The 23,849-nt window shown below is 40.2% G+C and overlaps 4 non-coding genes across 4 annotated transcripts; all 4 read left to right on the top strand.

Annotated features, from left to right (window-relative positions):
- The first annotated feature begins 1,910 nt into the window (after positions 1-1,910).
- Positions 1,911-1,983, top strand: trnam-cau (transfer RNA methionine (anticodon CAU)). Its single transcript has one exon. It is a non-coding gene; the product is annotated as a tRNA-Met (tRNA).
- Positions 1,984-9,289: 7,306 nt separating this feature from the next.
- Positions 9,290-9,362, top strand: trnam-cau (transfer RNA methionine (anticodon CAU)). The gene has a single exon. It is a non-coding gene; the product is annotated as a tRNA-Met (tRNA).
- Positions 9,363-15,141: 5,779 nt separating this feature from the next.
- Positions 15,142-15,214, top strand: trnam-cau (transfer RNA methionine (anticodon CAU)). Its single transcript has one exon. It is a non-coding gene; the product is annotated as a tRNA-Met (tRNA).
- Positions 15,215-22,980: 7,766 nt separating this feature from the next.
- Positions 22,981-23,053, top strand: trnam-cau (transfer RNA methionine (anticodon CAU)). The gene has a single exon. It is a non-coding gene; the product is annotated as a tRNA-Met (tRNA).
- The last annotated feature ends 796 nt before the right edge of the window (positions 23,054-23,849 follow it).

Raw genomic sequence — 23,849 nt, 5'->3', positions numbered from 1 at the left:
ATAGATGTTCCCAGACTCCATCCGCATATTGAGAATGACTCTTGGATGAGAGTGGAACGTCTTGTTTTTCTAAAAAAAGTGTCCAAATGACAACAAGTGAGTTTTTTTGTTTACAATTTTACAATAGATTTAAAATCCACAGGTGAAAGTAAAAAGAAAACAACTCAGGTGTTAGTGGTGCTTGTGGCCTCGTTAGCGCAGTAGGCAGAGCGTCAGTCTCATAATCTAAAGGTCGTGAGTTCAATCCTCACACGGGGCTCTGTTTCTAGATGCCAGTTTTCTCGTTTACCATGAAACGCCGAAAGAAGAAGCTTTAAAAACACATACAGCTTTCACGCATCGACACATTTAAGCCCAGAAAAAAACTCCTGGCATATTCCTGCTTTAAAGCCGACATCTTTTTTATCTCACAAATATACAGACAAGGATCGTTTAGTTTCAGGGGTACTTGCTCAAACTAATGTTTGAAATTACAGTGAAAAATTACTTCTACGGAAACACAGGACGGAGAAAAGAGAGACGCATGTTCAAATAAAACTTGTCACAAGCTAACTTGTCACAAGCAAACTTGTCACAAGCTAACTTTGTATATGGTCTTGATTTAACTCAAAACCTCTTTAAACAAGTCATAAACATGTGTCCAGAGTTTGTAGGGTTGAAATTGTGGGTAATGTCTGTACCATAATTGTTTGGTGTACTTTTTAATAGTAGAAAAAACAAAACAAGAGGAAGGAGGAAAAAGCATCTGGAAAGCCCTCTCAGTCAGTGGTTACCCTGCTTGGGCTCTTAGCAAAGTGAAGAGGACAAAAAAGTAGCAAAAAAAGGACCAAAGGAAACAGAACCAAGAAGAAGTGTTGTCTCTAACACTTATGTCTTGGGACTGTCTGGAAAACTGCAAAGAATCTTTAGACAACACGAACTTCCCGTCTTTTTTTAAATCAGACAACACTTTAAGACAAAAACTGGTCCACCCTAAGGACAAGATGCCGACACAAAAACAGAACAATCTAGTGTTTTCCATCCAATGCAGTGAAGAACGTTGTAAAGAGTGGTATATAGGTGAGACAAAACAGCCACTGCACAAGAGGCTTTATCAGCACAGAAAGCACGCAAATTCAGTACCACAGAGTGCTGTGCATCTTCATCTTAAAGCCACAAACCACTCTTTTAAGGACAGTGAGGAGAGAATTCTAAGCAGGGAGAAGAGATGGTTTGAAAGAGGAGATAAGGAAGCCATCTTTGTTAAAATGTGAAGCCCTCTTTTGATTGAAATGGAGCTTTAAGATACTTTAAGATCTTTAAGATTGCTTGTATGATTGGTCATGTATGATGGCGTTTTGAAGCCATGGGGCGGGGGAAGCCCTGGCCATTCTGATGCGAATCAGGGATGAGGGAGCGACAGTCAGTTTAAAGTAGGATTTTGATAGCCAATTACAGGGCTGTTAAGATACAAGGAAGAGCAGTTTCAAGTGAAACTGCAAACACCCTTTATCAGGAGGTTCCGCCCGGTGGGATTACTCAGAAAGGAATAGATGTTCCCAGACTCCATCCGCATATTGAGAATGACTCTTGGATGAGAGTGGAACGTCTTGTTTTTCTAAAAAACAGTGTCCAAATGACAAGTGAGTATTTTTTTTTACAATTTTACAATAGATTTAAAATCCACAGGTGAAAGTAAAAAGACAACAACTCAGGTGTCACTGGTAGGATTACTCAGAAAGGAATAGATGTTCCCAGACTCGATCCCTATATTGAGAATGACTCTTGGATGAGAGTGGAACGTCTTGTTTTTCTAAAAAACAGTGTCCAAATGACAACAAATGAATATTTTTTTTTACAATTTTACAACAGATCTCAAATCCACAGGTTAAAGTAAAATCACAACAACTCAGGTATCAATTGTGCTTGTGGCCTCGTTAGTGCAGTAGGCAGTGCGTCAGTCTCATAATCTGAAGGTCGTGAGTTCAATCCTCACACGGGGCATTGTTTCTAGACCCCAGTTATCTCCTTTACCATGAAACGCCGAAAAAAGAAGCTTTAAAAACACAAACAGCTTTCACGCATCGACACATTTAAACCCAGAAAAAAAAACTCCTGGCATATTCCTGCTTTAAAGCCGACAACTTTTTTATCTCACAAATATACAGACAAGGATTGTTTAGTTCAGGGGTACTTGCTCTAAGCAATGTTTGAAATTACAGTGAAAAATTACCTCTACGGAAACACAGGACGGAGAAAAGAGAGACGCATGTTCAAATAAAACTTGTCACAAGCTAACTTGTCACAAGCAAACTTGTCACAAGCTAACTTTGTATATGGTCTTGATTTAACTCAAAACCTCTTTAAACAAGTCGTAAACATGTGTCCAGAGTTTGTAGGGTTGAAATTGTGGGTAATGTCTGTACCATAATTGTTTGGTGTACTTTTTAATAGTAGAAAAAACAAAACAAGAGGAAGGAGGAAAAAGCATCTGGAAAGCCCTCTCAGTCAGTGGTTACCCTGCTTGGGCTCTTAGCAAAGTGAAGTGGACAAAAAAGTAGCAAAAAAAGGACCAAAGGAAACAGAACCAAGAAGAAGTGTTGTCTCTAACACTTATGTCTTGGGACTGTCTGGAAAACTGCAAAGAATCTTTAGACAACACGAACTTCCCGTCTTTTTTAAAGCAGACAACACTTTAAGAGAAAAACTGGTCCACCCTAAGGACAAGATGCCGACACAAAAACAGAACAATCTAGTGTTTTCTATCCAATGCAGTGAAGAACGTTGTAAAGAGTGGTATATAGGTGAGACAAAACAGCCACTGCACAAGAGGCTTTATCAGCACAGAAAGCACGCAAATTCAGTACCACAGAGTGCTGTGCATCTTCATCTTAAAGCCACAAACCACTCTTTTAAGGACAGTGAGGAGAGAATTCTAAGCAGGGAGAAGAGATGGTTTGAAAGAGGGGATAAGGAAGCCATCTTTGTTAAAAATGTGAAGCCCTCTTTTGATTGAAATGGAGCTTTAAGATACTTTAAGATCTTTAAGATTGCTTGTATGATTGGTCGTGTATGATGGCGTTTTGAAGCCATGGGGCGGGAGAAGCCCTGGCCATTCTGATGTGAATCAGGGATGAGGGAGCGACAGTCAGTTTACAGTAGGATTTTGATAGCCAATTACAGGGCTGTTAAGATACAAGGAAGAGCAGTTTCAAGTGAAACTGCAAACACCCTTTATCAGGAGGTTCCGCCCGGTGGGATTACTCAGAAAGGAATAGATGTTCCCAGACTCGATCCGCATATTGAGAATGACTCTTGGATGAGAGTGGAACGTCTTGTTTTTCTAATAAACAGTGTCCAAATGACAACAAGTGAGTTTTTTTTTTTACAATTTTACAATAGATTTAAAATCCACAGGTGAAAGTAAAGGAAAACAACTCAGGTGTTAATGGTGCTTGTGGCCTCGTTAGCGCAGTAGGCAGAGCGTCAGTCTCATAATCTAAAGGTCGTGAGTTCAATCCTCACACGGGGCTCTGTTTCTAGACGCCAGTTTTCTCGTTTACCATGAAACGCCGAAAGAAGAAGCTTTAAAAACACAAACAGCTTTCACGCATCGACACATTTAAACCCAGAAAAAAACTCCTGGCATATTCCTGCTTTAAAGCCGACATCTTTTTTATCTCACAAATATACAGACAAGGATCGTTTAGTTTCAGGGGTACTTGCTCAAAGCAATGTTTGAAATTACAGTGAAAAATTACTTCTACGGAAACACAGGACGGAGAAAAGAGAGACGCATGTTCAAATAAAACTTGTCACAAGCTAATTTGTCACAAGCGAACTTGTCACAAGCTTACTTTGTATATGGTTTTGATTTAACTCAAAACCTCTTTAAACAAGTCGTAAACATGTGTCCAGAGTTTGTCGGGTTGAAATTGTGGGTAATGTCTGTACCATAATTGTTTGGTGTACTTTTTAATAGTAGAAAAAACAAAACAAGAGGAAGGAGGAAAAAGCATCTGGAAAGCCCTCTCAGTCAGTGGTTACCCTGCTTGGGCTCTTAGCAAAGTGAAGTGGACAAAAAAGTAGCAAAAAAAGGACCAAAGGAAACAGAACCAAGAAGAAGTGTTGTCTCTAACACTTATGTCTTGGGACTGTCTGGAAAACTGCAAAGAATCTTTAGACAACACGAACTTCCCGTCTTTTTTAAAGCAGACAACACTTTAAGACAAAAACTGGTCCACCCTAAGGACAAGATGCCGACACAAAAACAGAACAATCTAGTGTTTTCTATCCAATGCAGTGAAGAACGTTGTAAAGAGTGGTATATAGGTGAGACAAAACAGCCACTGCACAAGAGGCTTTATCAGCACAGAAAGCACGCAAATTTAGTACCACAGAGTACTGTGCATCTTCATCTTAAAGCCACAAACCACTCTTTTAAGGACAGTGAGGAGAGAATTCTAAGCAGGGAGAAGAGATGGTTTGAAAGAGGGGATAAGGAAGCCATCTTTGTTAAAAATGTGAAGCCCTCTTTTGATTGAAATGGAGCTTTAAGATACTTTAAGATCTTTAAGATTGCTTGTATGATTGGTCGTGTATGATGGCGTTTTGAAGCCATGGGGCGGGAGAAGCCCTGGCCATTCTGATGTGAATCAGGGATGAGGGAGCGACAGTCAGTTTACAGTAGGATTTTGATAGCCAATTACAGGGCTGTTAAGATACAAGGAAGAGCAGTTTCAAGTGAAACTGCAAACACCCTTTATCAGGAGGTTCCGCCCGGTGGGATTACTCAGAAAGGAATAGATGTTCCCAGACTCGATCCGCATATTGAGAATGACTCTTGGATGAGAGTGGAACGTCTTGTTTTTCTAATAAACAGTGTCCAAATGACAACAAGTGAGTATTTTTTTTTACAATTTTACAATAGATTTAAAATCCACAGGTGAAAGTAAAGGAAAACAACTCAGGTGTTAATGGTGCTTGTGGCCTCGTTAGCGCAGTAGGCAGAGCGTCAGTCTCATAATCTAAAGGTTGTGAGTTCAATCCTCACACGGGGCTCTGTTTCTAGACGCCAGTTTTCTCGTTTACCATGAAACGCCGAAAGAAGAAGCTTTAAAAACACAAACAGCTTTCACGCATCGACACATTTAAACCCAGAAAAAAAACTCCTGGCATATTCCTGCTTTAAAGCCGACATCTTTTTTATCTCACAAATATACAGACAAGGATCGTTTAGTTTCAGGGGTACTTGCTCAAAGCAATGTTTGAAATTACAGTGAAAAATTACTTCTACGGAAACACAGGACGGAGAAAAGAGAGACGCATGTTCAAATAAAACTTGTCACAAGCTAATTTGTCACAAGCGAACTTGTCACAAGCTTACTTTGTATATGGTCTTGATTTAACTCAAAACCTCTTTAAACAAGTCGTAAACATGTGTCCAGAGTTTGTCGGGTTGAAATTGTGGGTAATGTCTGTACCATAATTGTTTGGTGTACTTTTTAATAGTAGAAAAAACAAAACAAGAGGAAGGAGGAAAAAGCATCTGGAAAGCCCTCTCAGTCAGTGGTTACCCTGCTTGGGCTCTTAGCAAAGTGAAGTGGACAAAAAAGTAGCAAAAAAAGGACCAAAGGAAACAGAACCAAGAAGAAGTGTTGTCTCTAACACTTATGTCTTGGGACTGTCTGGAAAACTGCAAAGAATCTTTGGACAACACGAACTTCCCGTCTTTTTTAAAGCAGACAACACTTTAAGACAAAAACTGGTCCACCCTAAGGACAAGATGCCGACACAAAAACAGAACAATCTAGTGTTTTCTATCCAATGCAGTGAAGAACGTTGTAAAGGGTGTCGGTGTAATCCCTCATTCGTCCAGGCGTGTTCCATAGTAGAAAAAGCTTCAGTTGTAGTCATCTGGACTCAGTTTGAAAAAGTAGACGTTTCGACTCTCATCCAAGAGTCATTGTCAATAACAGAATTTAGATCGAGAACTCCGATATTAATACTGTTCTGTGGTAAGACCCGCCCATTGGGAGGAGCCTTCCTGAAGTAGAAAGAGTTGTTTGTTTCAACAGAAACTCTCCCCTTTTGTATCTACCGGGCTAGCCTATTCAGAATCTTAATGGGCTATTAGAATCCTCTTTGTCTTTGTGAGACCCTGGCTCAACCACCCTGAGTACCTGATTAGCATCTAAATTCCCTGGTCCTCTACCTTTCCAGGGGTTCAGTAACCAATTATAAATAACAGGAAGATTAAACCTTAGCCCTCCATTTCTGTTTAAAGAAGGTCTTTCTTTTTTAACAGAAATAGCTTCCTTGACTCCTCTTTCAAACCATCTTTTCTCCCTGCTTAAAACCTTCACCTCACCGTCTTCAAACGAGTGATTAGAGGCTTCAAGGTGGAGATGCACGGCACTCTGTGGTCCTGAACTTGTATTTCTTCTGTGCTGATAGAGCCTCTTGTGTAGAGGCTGTTTGGTCTCACCTATGTAACGTTCTTTACAGCTTTCTTCACTGCATTGGATCGAATAAACTACATTGCTCTGTTTTTGAGTCCCCAACTTGTCCTTAGGGTGAACCAGTTTTTGTCTTAAAGTGTTTCCTGGTTTAAAATAAACAGGGACTTCGTGTTGTCTAAAAATTCTCTGCAGTTTTTCCGACAGGCCAGACACATAAGGGATAGAAACACCCTTCCTTCTCTGTTCCGTTTCCCTTTTGTCCTGCTTCTTGGTTCTCTTCACTCTGTTGAGAGCCCAAGCGGGGTAACCACAGGCTGAGAGGGCATTACGCCAATGGGCGGGTCTTACCACAGAACAGTATTAATATCGGAGTTCTCGATCTAAATTCTCTTGGATGAGAGTCGAAACGTCTACTTTTTCAAACTGAGTCCAGATGACTACAACTGAAGTTGTAAAGAGTGGTATATAGGTGAGACAAAACAGCCACTGCACAAGAGGCTCTATCAGCACAGAAAGCACGCAAATTCAGTACCACAGAATGCTGTGCATCTTCATCTTAAAGCCACAAACCACTCTTTTAAGGACAGTGAGGAGAGAATTCTAAGCAGGGAGAAGAGATGGTTTGAAAGAGGAGATAAGGAAGCCATCTTTGTTAAAAATGTGAAGCCCTCTTTTGATTGAAATGGAGCTTTAAGATACTTTAAGATCTTTAAGATTGCTTGTATGATTGGTCGTGTATGATGGCGTTTTGAAGCCATGGAGCGGGAGAAGCCCTGGCCATTCTGATGTGAATCAGGGATGAGGGAGCGACAGTCAGTTTACAGTAGGATTTTGATAGCCAATTACAGGGCTGTTAAGATACAAGGAAGAGCAGTTTCAAGTGAAACTGCAAACACCCTTTATCAGGAGGTTCCGCCCGGTGGGATTACTCAGAAAGGAATAGATGTTCCCAGACTCCATCCGCATATTGAGAATGACTCTTGGATGAGAGTGGAACGTCTTGTTTTTCTAAAAAAAGTGTCCAAATGACAACAAGTGAGTTTTTTTGTTTACAATTTTACAATAGATTTAAAATCCACAGGTGAAAGTAAAAAGAAAACAACTCAGGTGTTAGTGGTGCTTGTGGCCTCGTTAGCGCAGTAGGCAGAGCGTCAGTCTCATAATCTAAAGGTCGTGAGTTCAATCCTCACACGGGGCTCTGTTTCTAGATGCCAGTTTTCTCGTTTACCATGAAACGCCGAAAGAAGAAGCTTTAAAAACACATACAGCTTTCACGCATCGACACATTTAAGCCCAGAAAAAAACTCCTGGCATATTCCTGCTTTAAAGCCGACATCTTTTTTATCTCACAAATATACAGACAAGGATCGTTTAGTTTCAGGGGTACTTGCTCAAACTAATGTTTGAAATTACAGTGAAAAATTACTTCTACGGAAACACAGGACGGAGAAAAGAGAGACGCATGTTCAAATAAAACTTGTCACAAGCTAACTTGTCACAAGCAAACTTGTCACAAGCTAACTTTGTATATGGTCTTGATTTAACTCAAAACCTCTTTAAACAAGTCATAAACATGTGTCCAGAGTTTGTAGGGTTGAAATTGTGGGTAATGTCTGTACCATAATTGTTTGGTGTACTTTTTAATAGTAGAAAAAACAAAACAAGAGGAAGGAGGAAAAAGCATCTGGAAAGCCCTCTCAGTCAGTGGTTACCCTGCTTGGGCTCTTAGCAAAGTGAAGAGGACAAAAAAGTAGCAAAAAAAGGACCAAAGGAAACAGAACCAAGAAGAAGTGTTGTCTCTAACACTTATGTCTTGGGACTGTCTGGAAAACTGCAAAGAATCTTTAGACAACACGAACTTCCCGTCTTTTTTTAAATCAGACAACACTTTAAGACAAAAACTGGTCCACCCTAAGGACAAGATGCCGACACAAAAACAGAACAATCTAGTGTTTTCCATCCAATGCAGTGAAGAACGTTGTAAAGAGTGGTATATAGGTGAGACAAAACAGCCACTGCACAAGAGGCTTTATCAGCACAGAAAGCACGCAAATTCAGTACCACAGAGTGCTGTGCATCTTCATCTTAAAGCCACAAACCACTCTTTTAAGGACAGTGAGGAGAGAATTCTAAGCAGGGAGAAGAGATGGTTTGAAAGAGGAGATAAGGAAGCCATCTTTGTTAAAATGTGAAGCCCTCTTTTGATTGAAATGGAGCTTTAAGATACTTTAAGATCTTTAAGATTGCTTGTATGATTGGTCATGTATGATGGCGTTTTGAAGCCATGGGGCGGGGGAAGCCCTGGCCATTCTGATGCGAATCAGGGATGAGGGAGCGACAGTCAGTTTAAAGTAGGATTTTGATAGCCAATTACAGGGCTGTTAAGATACAAGGAAGAGCAGTTTCAAGTGAAACTGCAAACACCCTTTATCAGGAGGTTCCGCCCGGTGGGATTACTCAGAAAGGAATAGATGTTCCCAGACTCCATCCGCATATTGAGAATGACTCTTGGATGAGAGTGGAACGTCTTGTTTTTCTAAAAAACAGTGTCCAAATGACAAGTGAGTATTTTTTTTTACAATTTTACAATAGATTTAAAATCCACAGGTGAAAGTAAAAAGACAACAACTCAGGTGTCACTGGTAGGATTACTCAGAAAGGAATAGATGTTCCCAGACTCGATCCCTATATTGAGAATGACTCTTGGATGAGAGTGGAACGTCTTGTTTTTCTAAAAAACAGTGTCCAAATGACAACAAATGAATATTTTTTTTTACAATTTTACAATAGATCTCAAATCCACAGGTTAAAGTAAAATCACAACAACTCAGGTATCAATTGTGCTTGTGGCCTCGTTAGCGCAGTAGGCAGCGCGTCAGTCTCATAATCTGAAGGTCGTGAGTTCAATCCTCACACGGGGCATTGTTTCTAGACCCCAGTTTTCTCCTTTACCATGAAACGCCGAAAAAAGAAGCTTTAAAAACACAAACAGCTTTCACGCATCGACACATTTAAACCCAGAAAAAAAAAACTCCTGGCATATTCCTGCTTTAAAGCCGACAACTTTTTTATCTCACAAATATACAGACAAGGATTGTTTAGTTCAGGGGTACTTGCTCTAAGCAATGTTTGAAATTACAGTGAAAAATTACCTCTACGGAAACACAGGACGGAGAAAAGAGAGACGCATGTTCAAATAAAACTTGTCACAAGCTAACTTGTCACAAGCAAACTTGTCACAAGCTAACTTTGTATATGGTCTTGATTTAACTCAAAACCTCTTTAAACAAGTCGTAAACATGTGTCCAGAGTTTGTAGGGTTGAAATTGTGGGTAATGTCTGTACCATAATTGTTTGGTGTACTTTTTAATAGTAGAAAAAACAAAACAAGAGGAAGGAGGAAAAAGCATCTGGAAAGCCCTCTCAGTCAGTGGTTACCCTGCTTGGGCTCTTAGCAAAGTGAAGTGGACAAAAAAGTAGCAAAAAAAGGACCAAAGGAAACAGAACCAAGAAGAAGTGTTGTCTCTAACACTTATGTCTTGGGACTGTCTGGAAAACTGCAAAGAATCTTTAGACAACACGAACTTCCCGTCTTTTTTAAAGCAGACAACACTTTAAGAGAAAAACTGGTCCACCCTAAGGACAAGATGCCGACACAAAAACAGAACAATCTAGTGTTTTCTATCCAATGCAGTGAAGAACGTTGTAAAGAGTGGTATATAGGTGAGACAAAACAGCCACTGCACAAGAGGCTTTATCAGCACAGAAAGCACGCAAATTCAGTACCACAGAGTGCTGTGCATCTTCATCTTAAAGCCACAAACCACTCTTTTAAGGACAGTGAGGAGAGAATTCTAAGCAGGGAGAAGAGATGGTTTGAAAGAGGGGATAAGGAAGCCATCTTTGTTAAAAATGTGAAGCCCTCTTTTGATTGAAATGGAGCTTTAAGATACTTTAAGATCTTTAAGATTGCTTGTATGATTGGTCGTGTATGATGGCGTTTTGAAGCCATGGGGCGGGAGAAGCCCTGGCCATTCTGATGTGAATCAGGGATGAGGGAGCGACAGTCAGTTTACAGTAGGATTTTGATAGCCAATTACAGGGCTGTTAAGATACAAGGAAGAGCAGTTTCAAGTGAAACTGCAAACACCCTTTATCAGGAGGTTCCGCCCGGTGGGATTACTCAGAAAGGAATAGATGTTCCCAGACTCGATCCGCATATTGAGAATGACTCTTGGATGAGAGTGGAACGTCTTGTTTTTCTAATAAACAGTGTCCAAATGACAACAAGTGAGTATTTTTTTTTACAATTTTACAATAGATTTAAAATCCACAGGTGAAAGTAAAGGAAAACAACTCAGGTGTTAATGGTGCTTGTGGCCTCGTTAGCGCAGTAGGCAGAGCGTCAGTCTCATAATCTAAAGGTTGTGAGTTCAATCCTCACACGGGGCTCTGTTTCTAGACGCCAGTTTTCTCGTTTACCATGAAACGCCGAAAGAAGAAGCTTTAAAAACACAAACAGCTTTCACGCATCGACACATTTAAACCCAGAAAAAAAACTCCTGGCATATTCCTGCTTTAAAGCCGACATCTTTTTTATCTCACAAATATACAGACAAGGATCGTTTAGTTTCAGGGGTACTTGCTCAAAGCAATGTTTGAAATTACAGTGAAAAATTACTTCTACGGAAACACAGGACGGAGAAAAGAGAGACGCATGTTCAAATAAAACTTGTCACAAGCTAATTTGTCACAAGCGAACTTGTCACAAGCTTACTTTGTATATGGTCTTGATTTAACTCAAAACCTCTTTAAACAAGTCGTAAACATGTGTCCAGAGTTTGTCGGGTTGAAATTGTGGGTAATGTCTGTACCATAATTGTTTGGTGTACTTTTTAATAGTAGAAAAAACAAAACAAGAGGAAGGAGGAAAAAGCATCTGGAAAGCCCTCTCAGTCAGTGGTTACCCTGCTTGGGCTCTTAGCAAAGTGAAGTGGACAAAAAAGTAGCAAAAAAAGGACCAAAGGAAACAGAACCAAGAAGAAGTGTTGTCTCTAACACTTATGTCTTGGGACTGTCTGGAAAACTGCAAAGAATCTTTGGACAACACGAACTTCCCGTCTTTTTTAAAGCAGACAACACTTTAAGACAAAAACTGGTCCACCCTAAGGACAAGATGCCGACACAAAAACAGAACAATCTAGTGTTTTCTATCCAATGCAGTGAAGAACGTTGTAAAGGGTGTCGGTGTAATCCCTCATTCGTCCAGGCGTGTTCCATAGTAGAAAAAGCTTCAGTTGTAGTCATCTGGACTCAGTTTGAAAAAGTAGACGTTTCGACTCTCATCCAAGAGTCATTGTCAATAACAGAATTTAGATCGAGAACTCCGATATTAATACTGTTCTGTGGTAAGACCCGCCCATTGGGAGGAGCCTTCCTGAAGTAGAAAGAGTTGTTTGTTTCAACAGAAACTCTCCCCTTTTGTATCTACCGGGCTAGCCTATTCAGAATCTTAATGGGCTATTAGAATCCTCTTTGTCTTTGTGAGACCCTGGCTCAACCACCCTGAGTACCTGATTAGGATCTAAATTCCCTGGTCCTCTACCTTTCCAGGGGTTCAGTAACCAATTATAAATAACAGGAAGATTAAACCTTAGCCCTCCATTTCTGTTTAAAGAAGGTCTTTCTTTTTTAACAGAAATAGCTTCCTTGACTCCTCTTTCAAACCATCTTTTCTCCCTGCTTAAAACCTTCACCTCACCGTCTTCAAACGAGTGATTAGAGGCTTCAAGGTGGAGATGCACGGCACTCTGTGGTCCTGAACTTGTATTTCTTCTGTGCTGATAGAGCCTCTTGTGTAGAGGCTGTTTGGTCTCACCTATGTAACGTTCTTTACAGCTTTCTTCACTGCATTGGATCGAATAAACTACATTGCTCTGTTTTTGAGTCCCCAACTTGTCCTTAGGGTGAACCAGTTTTTGTCTTAAAGTGTTTCCTGGTTTAAAATAAACAGGGACTTCGTGTTGTCTAAAAATTCTCTGCAGTTTTTCCGACAGGCCAGACACATAAGGGATAGAAACACCCTTCCTTCTCTGTTCCGTTTCCCTTTTGTCCTGCTTCTTGGTTCTCTTCACTCTGTTGAGAGCCCAAGCGGGGTAACCACAGGCTGAGAGGGCATTACGCCAATGGGCGGGTCTTACCACAGAACAGTATTAATATCGGAGTTCTCGATCTAAATTCTCTTGGATGAGAGTCGAAACGTCTACTTTTTCAAACTGAGTCCAGATGACTACAACTGAAGTTGTAAAGAGTGGTATATAGGTGAGACAAAACAGCCACTGCACAAGAGGCTCTATCAGCACAGAAAGCACGCAAATTCAGTACCACAGAATGCTGTGCATCTTCATCTTAAAGCCACAAACCACTCTTTTAAGGACAGTGAGGAGAGAATTCTAAGCAGGGAGAAGAGATGGTTTGAAAGAGGAGATAAGGAAGCCATCTTTGTTAAAAATGTGAAGCCCTCTTTTGATTGAAATGGAGCTTTAAGATACTTTAAGATCTTTAAGATTGCTTGTATGATTGGTCGTGTATGATGGCGTTTTGAAGCCATGGAGCGGGAGAAGCCCTGGCCATTCTGATGTGAATCAGGGATGAGGGAGCGACAGTCAGTTTACAGTAGGATTTTGATAGCCAATTACAGGGCTGTTAAGATACAAGGAAGAGCAGTTTCAAGTGAAACTGCAAACACCCTTTATCAGGAGGTTCCGCCCGGTGGGATTACTCAGAAAGGAATAGATGTTCCCAGACTCCATCCGCATATTGAGAATGACTCTTGGATGAGAGTGGAACGTCTTGTTTTTCTAAAAAAAGTGTCCAAATGACAACAAGTGAGTTTTTTTGTTTACAATTTTACAATAGATTTAAAATCCACAGGTGAAAGTAAAAAGAAAACAACTCAGGTGTTAATGGTGCTTGTGGCCTCGTTAGCGCAGTAGGCAGAGCGTCAGTCTCATAATCTAAAGGTCGTGAGTTCAATCCTCACACGGGGCTCTGTTTCTAGATGCCAGTTTTCTCGTTTACCATGAAACGCCGAAAGAAGAAGCTTTAAAAACACATACAGCTTTCACGCATCGACACATTTAAGCCCAGAAAAAAACTCCTGGCATATTCCTGCTTTAAAGCCGACATCTTTTTTATCTCACAAATATACAGACAAGGATCGTTTAGTTTCAGGGGTACTTGCTCAAACTAATGTTTGAAATTACAGTGAAAAATTACTTCTACGGAAACACAGGACGGAGAAAAGAGAGACGCATGTTCAAATAAAACTTGTCACAAGCTAACTTGTCACAAGCAAACTTGTCACAAGCTAACTTTGTATATGGTCTTGATTTAACTCAAAACCTCTTTAAACAAGTCATAAACATGTGTCCAGAGTTTGTAGGGTTGAAATTGTGGGTAATGTCTGTACCATAATTGTTTGGTGTACTTTTTAATAGTAGAAAAAACAAAACAAGAGGAAGGAGGAAAAAGCATCTGGAAAGCCCTCTCAGTCAGTGGTTACCCTGCTTGGGCTCTTAGCAAAGTGAAGAGGACAAAAAAGTAGCAAAAAAAGGACCAAAGGAAACAGAACCAAGAAGAAGTGTTGTCTCTAACACTTATGTCTTGGGACTGTCTGGAAAACTGCAAAGAATCTTTAGACAACACGAACTTCCCGTCTTTTTTTAAATCAGACAACACTTTAAGACAAAAACTGGTCCACCCTAAGGACAAGATGCCGACACAAAAACAGAACAATCTAGTGTTTTCCATCCAATGCAGTGAAGAACGTTGTAAAGAGTGGTATATAGGTGAGACAAAACAGCCACTGCACAAGAGGCTTTATCAGCACAGAAAGCACGCAAATTCAGTACCACAGAGTGCTGTGCATCTTCATCTTAAAGCCACAAACCACTCTTTTAAGGACAGTGAGGAGAGAATTCTAAGCAGGGAGAAGAGATGGTTTGAAAGAGGAGATAAGGAAGCCATCTTTGTTAAAATGTGAAGCCCTCTTTTGATTGAAATGGAGCTTTAAGATACTTTAAGATCTTTAAGATTGCTTGTATGATTGGTCATGTATGATGGCGTTTTGAAGCCATGGGGCGGGGGAAGCCCTGGCCATTCTGATGCGAATCAGGGATGAGGGAGCGACAGTCAGTTTAAAGTAGGATTTTGATAGCCAATTACAGGGCTGTTAAGATACAAGGAAGAGCAGTTTCAAGTGAAACTGCAAACACCCTTTATCAGGAGGTTCCGCCCGGTGGGATTACTCAGAAAGGAATAGATGTTCCCAGACTCCATCCGCATATTGAGAATGACTCTTGGATGAGAGTGGAACGTCTTGTTTTTCTAAAAAACAGTGTCCAAATGACAAGTGAGTATTTTTTTTTACAATTTTACAATAGATTTAAAATCCACAGGTGAAAGTAAAAAGACAACAACTCAGGTGTCACTGGTAGGATTACTCAGAAAGGAATAGATGTTCCCAGACTCGATCCCTATATTGAGAATGACTCTTGGATGAGAGTGGAACGTCTTGTTTTTCTAAAAAACAGTGTCCAAATGACAACAAATGAATATTTTTTTTTACAATTTTACAATAGATCTCAAATCCACAGGTTAAAGTAAAATCACAACAACTCAGGTATCAATTGTGCTTGTGGCCTCGTTAGCGCAGTAGGCAGCGCGTCAGTCTCATAATCTGAAGGTCGTGAGTTCAATCCTCACACGGGGCATTGTTTCTAGACCCCAGTTTTCTCCTTTACCATGAAACGCCGAAAAAAGAAGCTTTAAAAACACAAACAGCTTTCACGCATCGACACATTTAAACCCAGAAAAAAAAACTCCTGGCATATTCCTGCTTTAAAGCCGACAACTTTTTTATCTCACAAATATACAGACAAGGATTGTTTAGTTCAGGGGTACTTGCTCTAAGCAATGTTTGAAATTACAGTGAAAAATTACCTCTACGGAAACACAGGACGGAGAAAAGAGAGACGCATGTTCAAATAAAACTTGTCACAAGCTAACTTGTCACAAGCAAACTTGTCACAAGCTAACTTTGTATATGGTCTTGATTTAACTCAAAACCTCTTTAAACAAGTCGTAAACATGTGTCCAGAGTTTGTAGGGTTGAAATTGTGGGTAATGTCTGTACCATAATTGTTTGGTGTACTTTTTAATAGTAGAAAAAACAAAACAAGAGGAAGGAGGAAAAAGCATCTGGAAAGCCCTCTCAGTCAGTGGTTACCCTGCTTGGGCTCTTAGCAAAGTGAAGTGGACAAAAAAGTAGCAAAAAAAGGACCAAAGGAAACAGAACCAAGAAGAAGTGTTGTCTCTAACACTTATGTCTTGGGACTGTCTGGAAAACTGCAAAGAATCTTTAGACAACACGAACTTCCCGTCTTTTTTAAAGCAGACAACACTTTAAGAGAAAAACTGGTCCACCCTAAGGACAAGATGCCGACACAAAAACAGAACAATCTAGTGTTTTCTATCCAATGCAGTGAAGAACGTTGTAAAGAGTGGTATATAGGTGAGACAAAACAGCCACTGCACAAGAGGCTTTATCAGCACAGAAAGCACGCAAATTCAGTACCACAGAGTGCTGTGCATCTTCATCTTAAAGCCACAAACCACTCTTTTAAGGACAGTGAGGAGAGAATTCTAAGCAGGGAGAAGAGATGGTTTGAAAGAGGGGATAAGGAAGCCATCTTTGTTAAAAATGTGAAGCCCTCTTTTGATTGAAATGGAGCTTTAAGATACTTTAAGATCTTTAAGATTGCTTGTATGATTGGTCGTGTATGATGGCGTTTTGAAGCCATGGGGCGGGAGAAGCCCTGGCCATTCTGATGTGAATCAGGGATGAGGGAGCGACAGTCAGTTTACAGTAGGATTTTGATAGCCAATTACAGGGCTGTTAAGATACAAGGAAGAGCAGTTTCAAGTGAAACTGCAAACACCCTTTATCAGGAGGTTCCGCCCGGTGGGATTACTCAGAAAGGAATAGATGTTCCCAGACTCGATCCGCATATTGAGAATGACTCTTGGATGAGAGTGGAACGTCTTGTTTTTCTAATAAACAGTGTCCAAATGACAACAAGTGAGTTTTTTTTTTTACAATTTTACAATAGATTTAAAATCCACAGGTGAAAGTAAAGGAAAACAACTCAGGTGTTAATGGTGCTTGTGGCCTTGTTAGCGCAGTAGGCAGAGCGTCAGTCTCATAATCTAAAGGTCGTGAGTTCAATCCTCACACGGGGCTCTGTTTCTAGACGCCAGTTTTCTCGTTTACCATGAAACGCCGAAAGAAGAAGCTTTAAAAACACAAAACGCTTTCACGCATCGACACATTTAAACCCAGAAAAAAACTCCTGGCATATTCCTGCTTTAAAGCCGACATCTTTTTTATCTCACAAATATACAGACAAGGATCGTTTAGTTTCAGGGGTACTTGCTCAAAGCAATGTTTGAAATTACAGTGAAAAATTACTTCTACGGAAACACAGGACGGAGAAAAGAGAGACGCATGTTCAAATAAAACTTGTCACAAGCTAATTTGTCACAAGCGAACTTGTCACAAGCTTACTTTGTATATGGTTTTGATTTAACTCAAAACCTCTTTAAACAAGTCGTAAACATGTGTCCAGAGTTTGTAGGGTTGAAATTGTGGGTAATGTCTGTACCATAATTGTTTGGTGTACTTTTTAATAGTAGAAAAAACAAAACAAGAGGAAGGAGGAAAAAGCATCTGGAAAGCCCTCTCAGTCAGTGGTTACCCTGCTTGGGCTCTTAGCAAAGTGAAGTGGACAAAAAAGTAGCAAAAAAAGGACCAAAGGAAACAGAACCAAGAAGAAGTGTTGTCTCTAACACTTATGTCTTGGGACTGTCTGGAAAACTGCAAAGAATCTTTAGACAACACGAACTTCCCGTCTTTTTTAAAGCAGACAACACTTTAAGAGAAAAACTGGTCCACCCTAAGGACAAGATGCCGACACAAAAACAGAACAATCTAGTGTTTTCTATCCAATGCAGTGAAGAACGTTGTAAAGAGTGGTATATAGGTGAGACAAAACAGCCACTGCACAAGAGGCTTTATCAGCACAGAAAGCACGCAAATTCAGTACCACAGAGTGCTGTGCATCTTCATCTTAAAGCCACAAACCACTCTTTTAAGGACAGTGAGGAGAGAATTCTAAGCAGGGAGAAGAGATGGTTTGAAAGAGGGGATAAGGAAGCCATCTTTGTTAAAAATGTGAAGCCCTCTTTTGATTGAAATGGAGCTTTAAGATACTTTAAGATCTTTAAGATTGCTTGTATGATTGGTCGTGTATGATGGCGTTTTGAAGCCATGGGGCGGGAGAAGCCCTGGCCATTCTGATGTGAATCAGGGATGAGGGAGCGACAGTCAGTTTACAGTAGGATTTTGATAGCCAATTACAGGGCTGTTAAGATACAAGGAAGAGCAGTTTCAAGTGAAACTGCAAACACCCTTTATCAGGAGGTTCCGCCCGGTGGGATTACTCAGAAAGGAATAGATGTTCCCAGACTCGATCCGCATATTGAGAATGACTCTTGGATGAGAGTGGAACGTCTTGTTTTTCTAATAAACAGTGTCCAAATGACAACAAGTGAGTTTTTTTTTTTACAATTTTACAATAGATTTAAAATCCACAGGTGAAAGTAAAGGAAAACAACTCAGGTGTTAATGGTGCTTGTGGCCTTGTTAGCGCAGTAGGCAGAGCGTCAGTCTCATAATCTAAAGGTCGTGAGTTCAATCCTCACACGGGGCTCTGTTTCTAGACGCCAGTTTTCTCGTTTACCATGAAACGCCGAAAGAAGAAGCTTTAAAAACACAAAACGCTTTCACGCATCGACACATTTAAACCCAGAAAAAAACTCCTGGCATATTCCTGCTTTAAAGCCGACATCTTTTTTATCTCACAAATATACAGACAAGGATCGTTTAGTTTCAGGGGTACTTGCTCAAAGCAATGTTTGAAATTACAGTGAAAAATTACTTCTACGGAAACACAGGACGGAGAAAAGAGAGACGCATGTTCAAATAAAACTTGTCACAAGCTAATTTGTCACAAGCGAACTTGTCACAAGCTTACTTTGTATATGGTTTTGATTTAACTCAAAACCTCTTTAAACAAGTCGTAAACATGTGTCCAGAGTTTGTCGGGTTGAAATTGTGGGTAATGTCTGTACCATAATTGTTTGGTGTACTTTTTAATAGTAGAAAAAACAAAACAAGAGGAAGGAGGAAAAAGCATCTGGAAAGCCCTCTCAGTCAGTGGTTACCCTGCTTGGGCTCTTAGCAAAGTGAAGTGGACAAAAAAGTAGCAAAAAAAGGACCAAAGGAAACAGAACCAAGAAGAAGTGTTGTCTCTAACACTTATGTCTTGGGACTGTCTGGAAAACTGCAAAGAATCTTTAGACAACACGAACTTCCCGTCTTTTTTAAAGCAGACAACACTTTAAGACAAAAACTGGTCCACCCTAAGGACAAGATGCCGACACAAAAACAGAACAATCTAGTGTTTTCTATCCAATGCAGTGAAGAACGTTGTAAAGAGTGGTATATAGGTGAGACAAAACAGCCACTGCACAAGAGGCTTTATCAGCACAGAAAGCACGCAAATTTAGTACCACAGAGTACTGTGCATCTTCATCTTAAAGCCACAAACCACTCTTTTAAGGACAGTGAGGAGAGAATTCTAAGCAGGGAGAAGAGATGGTTTGAAAGAGGGGATAAGGAAGCCATCTTTGTTAAAAATGTGAAGCCCTCTTTTGATTGAAATGGAGCTTTAAGATACTTTAAGATCTTTAAGATTGCTTGTATGATTGGTCGTGTATGATGGCATTTTGAAGCCATGGGGCGGGAGAAGCCCTGGCCATTCTGATGTGAATCAGGGATGAGGGAGCGACAGTCAGTTTACAGTAGGATTTTGATAGCCAATTACAGGGCTGTTAAGATACAAGGAAGAGCAGTTTCAAGTGAAACTGCAAACACCCTTTATCAGGAGGTTCCGCCCGGTGGGATTACTCAGAAAGGAATAGATGTTCCCAGACTCGATCCGCATATTGAGAATGACTCTTGGATGAGAGTGGAACGTCTTGTTTTTCTAATAAACAGTGTCCAAATGACAACAAGTGAGTTTTTTTTTTTACAATTTTACAATAGATTTAAAATCCACAGGTGAAAGTAAAGGAAAACAACTCAGGTGTTAATGGTGCTTGTGGCCTCGTTAGCGCAGTAGGCAGAGCGTCAGTCTCATAATCTAAAGGTCGTGAGTTCAATCCTCACACGGGGCTCTGTTTCTAGACGCCAGTTTTCTCGTTTACCATGAAACGCCGAAAGAAGAAGCTTTAAAAACACAAACAGCTTTCACGCATCGACACATTTAAACCCAGAAAAAAACTCCTGGCATATTCCTGCTTTAAAGCCGACATCTTTTTTATCTCACAAATATACAGACAAGGATCGTTTAGTTTCAGGGGTACTTGCTCAAAGCAATGTTTGAAATTACAGTGAAAAATTACTTCTACGGAAACACAGGACGGAGAAAAGAGAGACGCATGTTCAAATAAAACTTGTCACAAGCTAATTTGTCACAAGCGAACTTGTCACAAGCTTACTTTGTATATGGTTTTGATTTAACTCAAAACCTCTTTAAACAAGTCGTAACATGTGTCCAGAGTTTGTCGGGTTGAAATTGTGGGTAATGTCTGTACCATAATTGTTTGGTGTACTTTTTAATAGTAGAAAAAACAAAACAAGAGGAAGGAGGAAAAAGCATCTGGAAAGCCCTCTCAGTCAGTGGTTACCCTGCTTGGGCTCTTAGCAAAGTGAAGTGGACAAAAAAGTAGCAAAAAAAGGACCAAAGGAAACAGAACCAAGAAGAAGTGTTGTCTCTAACACTTATGTCTTGGGACTGTCTGGAAAACTGCAAAGAATCTTTAGACAACACGAACTTCCCGTCTTTTTTAAAGCAGACAACACTTTAAGAGAAAAACTGGTCCACCCTAAGGACAAGATGCCGACACAAAAACAGAACAATCTAGTGTTTTCTATCCAATGCAGTGAAGAACGTTGTAAAGAGTGGTATATAGGTGAGACAAAACAGCCACTGCACAAGAGGCTTTATCAGCACAGAAAGCACGCAAATTTAGTACCACAGAGTGCTGTGCATCTTCATCTTAAAGCCACAAACCACTCTTTTAAGGACAGTGAGGAGAGAATTCTAAGCAGGGAGAAGAGATGGTTTGAAAGAGGGGATAAGGAAGCCATCTTTGTTAAAAATGTGAAGCCCTCTTTTGATTGAAATGGAGCTTTAAGATACTTTAAGATCTTTAAGATTGCTTGTATGATTGGTCGTGTATGATGGCGTTTTGAAGCCATGGGGCGGGAGAAGCCCTGGCCATTCTGATGTGAATCAGGGATGAGGGAGCGACAGTCAGTTTACAGTAGGATTTTGATAGCCAATTACAGGGCTGTTAAGATACAAGGAAGAGCAGTTTCAAGTGAAACTGCAAACACCCTTTATCAGGAGGTTCCGCCCGGTGGGATTACTCAGAAAGGAATAGATGTTCCCAGACTCGATCCGCATATTGAGAATGACTCTTGGATGAGAGTGGAACGTCTTGTTTTTCTAAAAAACAGTGTCCAAATGACAACAAGTGAGTTTTTTTTTTACAATTTTACAATAGATTTAAAATCCACAGGTGAAAGTAAAAAGAAAACAACTCAGGTGTGAATGGTGCTTGTGGCCTCGTTAGCGCAGTAGGCAGAGCGTCAGTCTCATAATCTAAAGGGCGTGAGTTCAATCCTCACACGGGGCTCTTTTTCTAGACGCCAGTTTTCTCGTTTACCATGAAACGCCGAAAGAAGAAGCTTTAAAAACACAAACAGCTTTCACGCATCGACACATTTAAACCCAGAAAAAAACTCCTGGCATATTCCTGCTTTAAAGCCGACATCTTTTTTATCTCACAAATATACAGACAAGGATCGTTTAGTTTCAGGGGTACTTGCTCAAAGCAATGTTTGAAATTACAGTGAAAAATTACTTCTACGGAAACACAGGACGGAGAAAAGAGAGACGCATGTTCAAATAAAACTTGTCACAAGCTAATTTGTCACAAGCGAACTTGTCACAAGCTTACTTTGTATATGGTCTTGATTTAACTCAAAACCTCTTTAAACAAGTCGTAAACATGTGTCCAGAGTTTGTCGGGTTGAAATTGTGGGTAATGTCTGTACCATAATTGTTTGGTGTACTTTTTAATAGTAGAAAAAACAAAACAAGAGGAAGGAGGAAAAAGCATCTGGAAAGCCCTCTCAGTCAGTGGTTACCCTGCTTGGGCTCTTAGCAAAGTGAAGTGGACAAAAAAGTAGCAAAAAAAGGACCAAAGGAAACAGAACCAAGAAGAAGTGTTGTCTCTAACACTTATGTCTTGGGACTGTCTGGAAAACTGCAAAGAATCTTTAGACAACACGAACTTCCCGTCTTTTTTAAAGCAGACAACACTTTAAGACAAAAACTGGTCCACCCTAAGGACAAGATGCCGACACAAAAACAGAACAATCTAGTGTTTTCTATCCAATGCAGTGAAGAACGTTGTAAAGAGTGGTATATAGGTGAGACAAAACAGCCACTGCACAAGAGGCTTTATCAGCACAGAAAGCACGCAAATTTAGTACCACAGAGTACTGTGCATCTTCATCTTAAAGCCACAAACCACTCTTTTAAGGACAGTGAGGAGAGAATTCTAAGCAGGGAGAAGAGATGGTTTGAAAGAGGGGATAAGGAAGCCATCTTTGTTAAAAATGTGAAGCCCTCTTTTGATTGAAATGGAGCTTTAAGATACTTTAAGATCTTTAAGATTGCTTGTATGATTGGTCGTGTATGATGGCGTTTTGAAGCCATGGGGCGGGAGAAGCCCTGGCCATTCTGATGTGAATCAGGGATGAGGGAGCGACAGTCAGTTTACAGTAGGATTTTGATAGCCAATTACAGGGCTGTTAAGATACAAGGAAGAGCAGTTTCAAGTGAAACTGCAAACACCCTTTATCAGGAGGTTCCGCCCGGTGGGATTACTCAGAAAGGAATAGATGTTCCCAGACTCGATCCGCATATTGAGAATGACTCTTGGATGAGATTGGAACGCCTTGTTTTTCTAAAAAACAGTGTCCAAATGACAACAAGTGAGTATTTTTTTTTACAATTTTACTATAGATTTAAAATCCACAGGTGAAAGTAAAAAGACAACAACTCAGGTGTCACTGGTAGGATTACTCAGAAAGGAATAGATGTTCCCAGACTCGATCCCTATATTGAGAGTGACTCTTGGATGAGAGTGGAACGTCTTGTTTTTCTAAAAAACAGTGTCCAAATGACAACAAATGAATATTTTTTTTTACAATTTTACAATAGATCTCAAATCCACAGGTTAAAGTAAAATCACAACAACTCAGGTGTCAATGGTGCTTGTGGCCTCGTTAGCGCAGTAGGCAGCGCGTCAGTCTCATAATCTGAAGGTCGTGAGTTGAATCCTCACACGGGGCATTGTTTCTAGACACCAGTTTTCTCGTTTACCATGAAACGCCGAAAAAAGAAGCTTTAAAAACACAAACAGCTTTCTCGCATCGACACATTTAAACCCAGAAAAAAACTCCTGGCATATTCCTGCTTTAAAGCCGACAACTTTTTTATCTCACAAATATACAGACAAGGATCGTTTAGTTCAGGGGTACTTGCTCTAAGCAATGTTTGAAATTACAGTGAAAAATTACCTCTACGGAAACACAGGACGGAGAAAAGAGAGACGCATGTTCAAATAAAACTTGTCACAAGCTAACTTGTCACAAGCGAACTTGTCACAAGCTAACTTTGTATATGGTCTTGATTTAACTCAAAACCTCTTTAAACAAGTCGTAAACATGTGTCCAGAGTTTGTAGGGTTGAAATTGTGGGTAATGTCTGTACCATAATTGTTTGGTGTACTTTTTAATAGTAGAAAAAACAAAACAAGAGAAAGGAGGAAAAAGCATCTGGAAAGCCCTCTCAGTCAGTGGTAACCCTGCTTGGCTCTTAGCAAAGTGAAGAGGACAAAAAAGTAGCAAAAAAGGGACCAAAGGAAACAGAACCAAGAAGAAGTGTTGTCTCTAACACTTATGTCTTGGGACTGTCTGGAAAACTGCAAAGAATCTTTCGACAACACGAACTTCCCGTCTTTTTTAAAGCAGACAACACTTTAAGACAAAAACTGGTCCACCCTAAGGACAAGATGCCGACACAAAAACAGAACAATCTAGTGTTTTCTATCCAATGCAGTGAAGAACGTTGTAAAGAGTAGTATATA

Source organism: Eucyclogobius newberryi, unplaced genomic scaffold (assembly GCF_026437365.1).
Source record: "Eucyclogobius newberryi isolate DKJ021-1_F unplaced genomic scaffold, fEucNew1.0.hap1 SCAF_68, whole genome shotgun sequence".
In the NCBI taxonomy this organism is placed as follows: Eukaryota; Metazoa; Chordata; class Actinopteri; order Gobiiformes; family Gobiidae; genus Eucyclogobius; species Eucyclogobius newberryi.
Note: the sequence above shows the minus strand (reverse complement) of the source record. Positions and strands in the feature narration are given on the sequence as shown.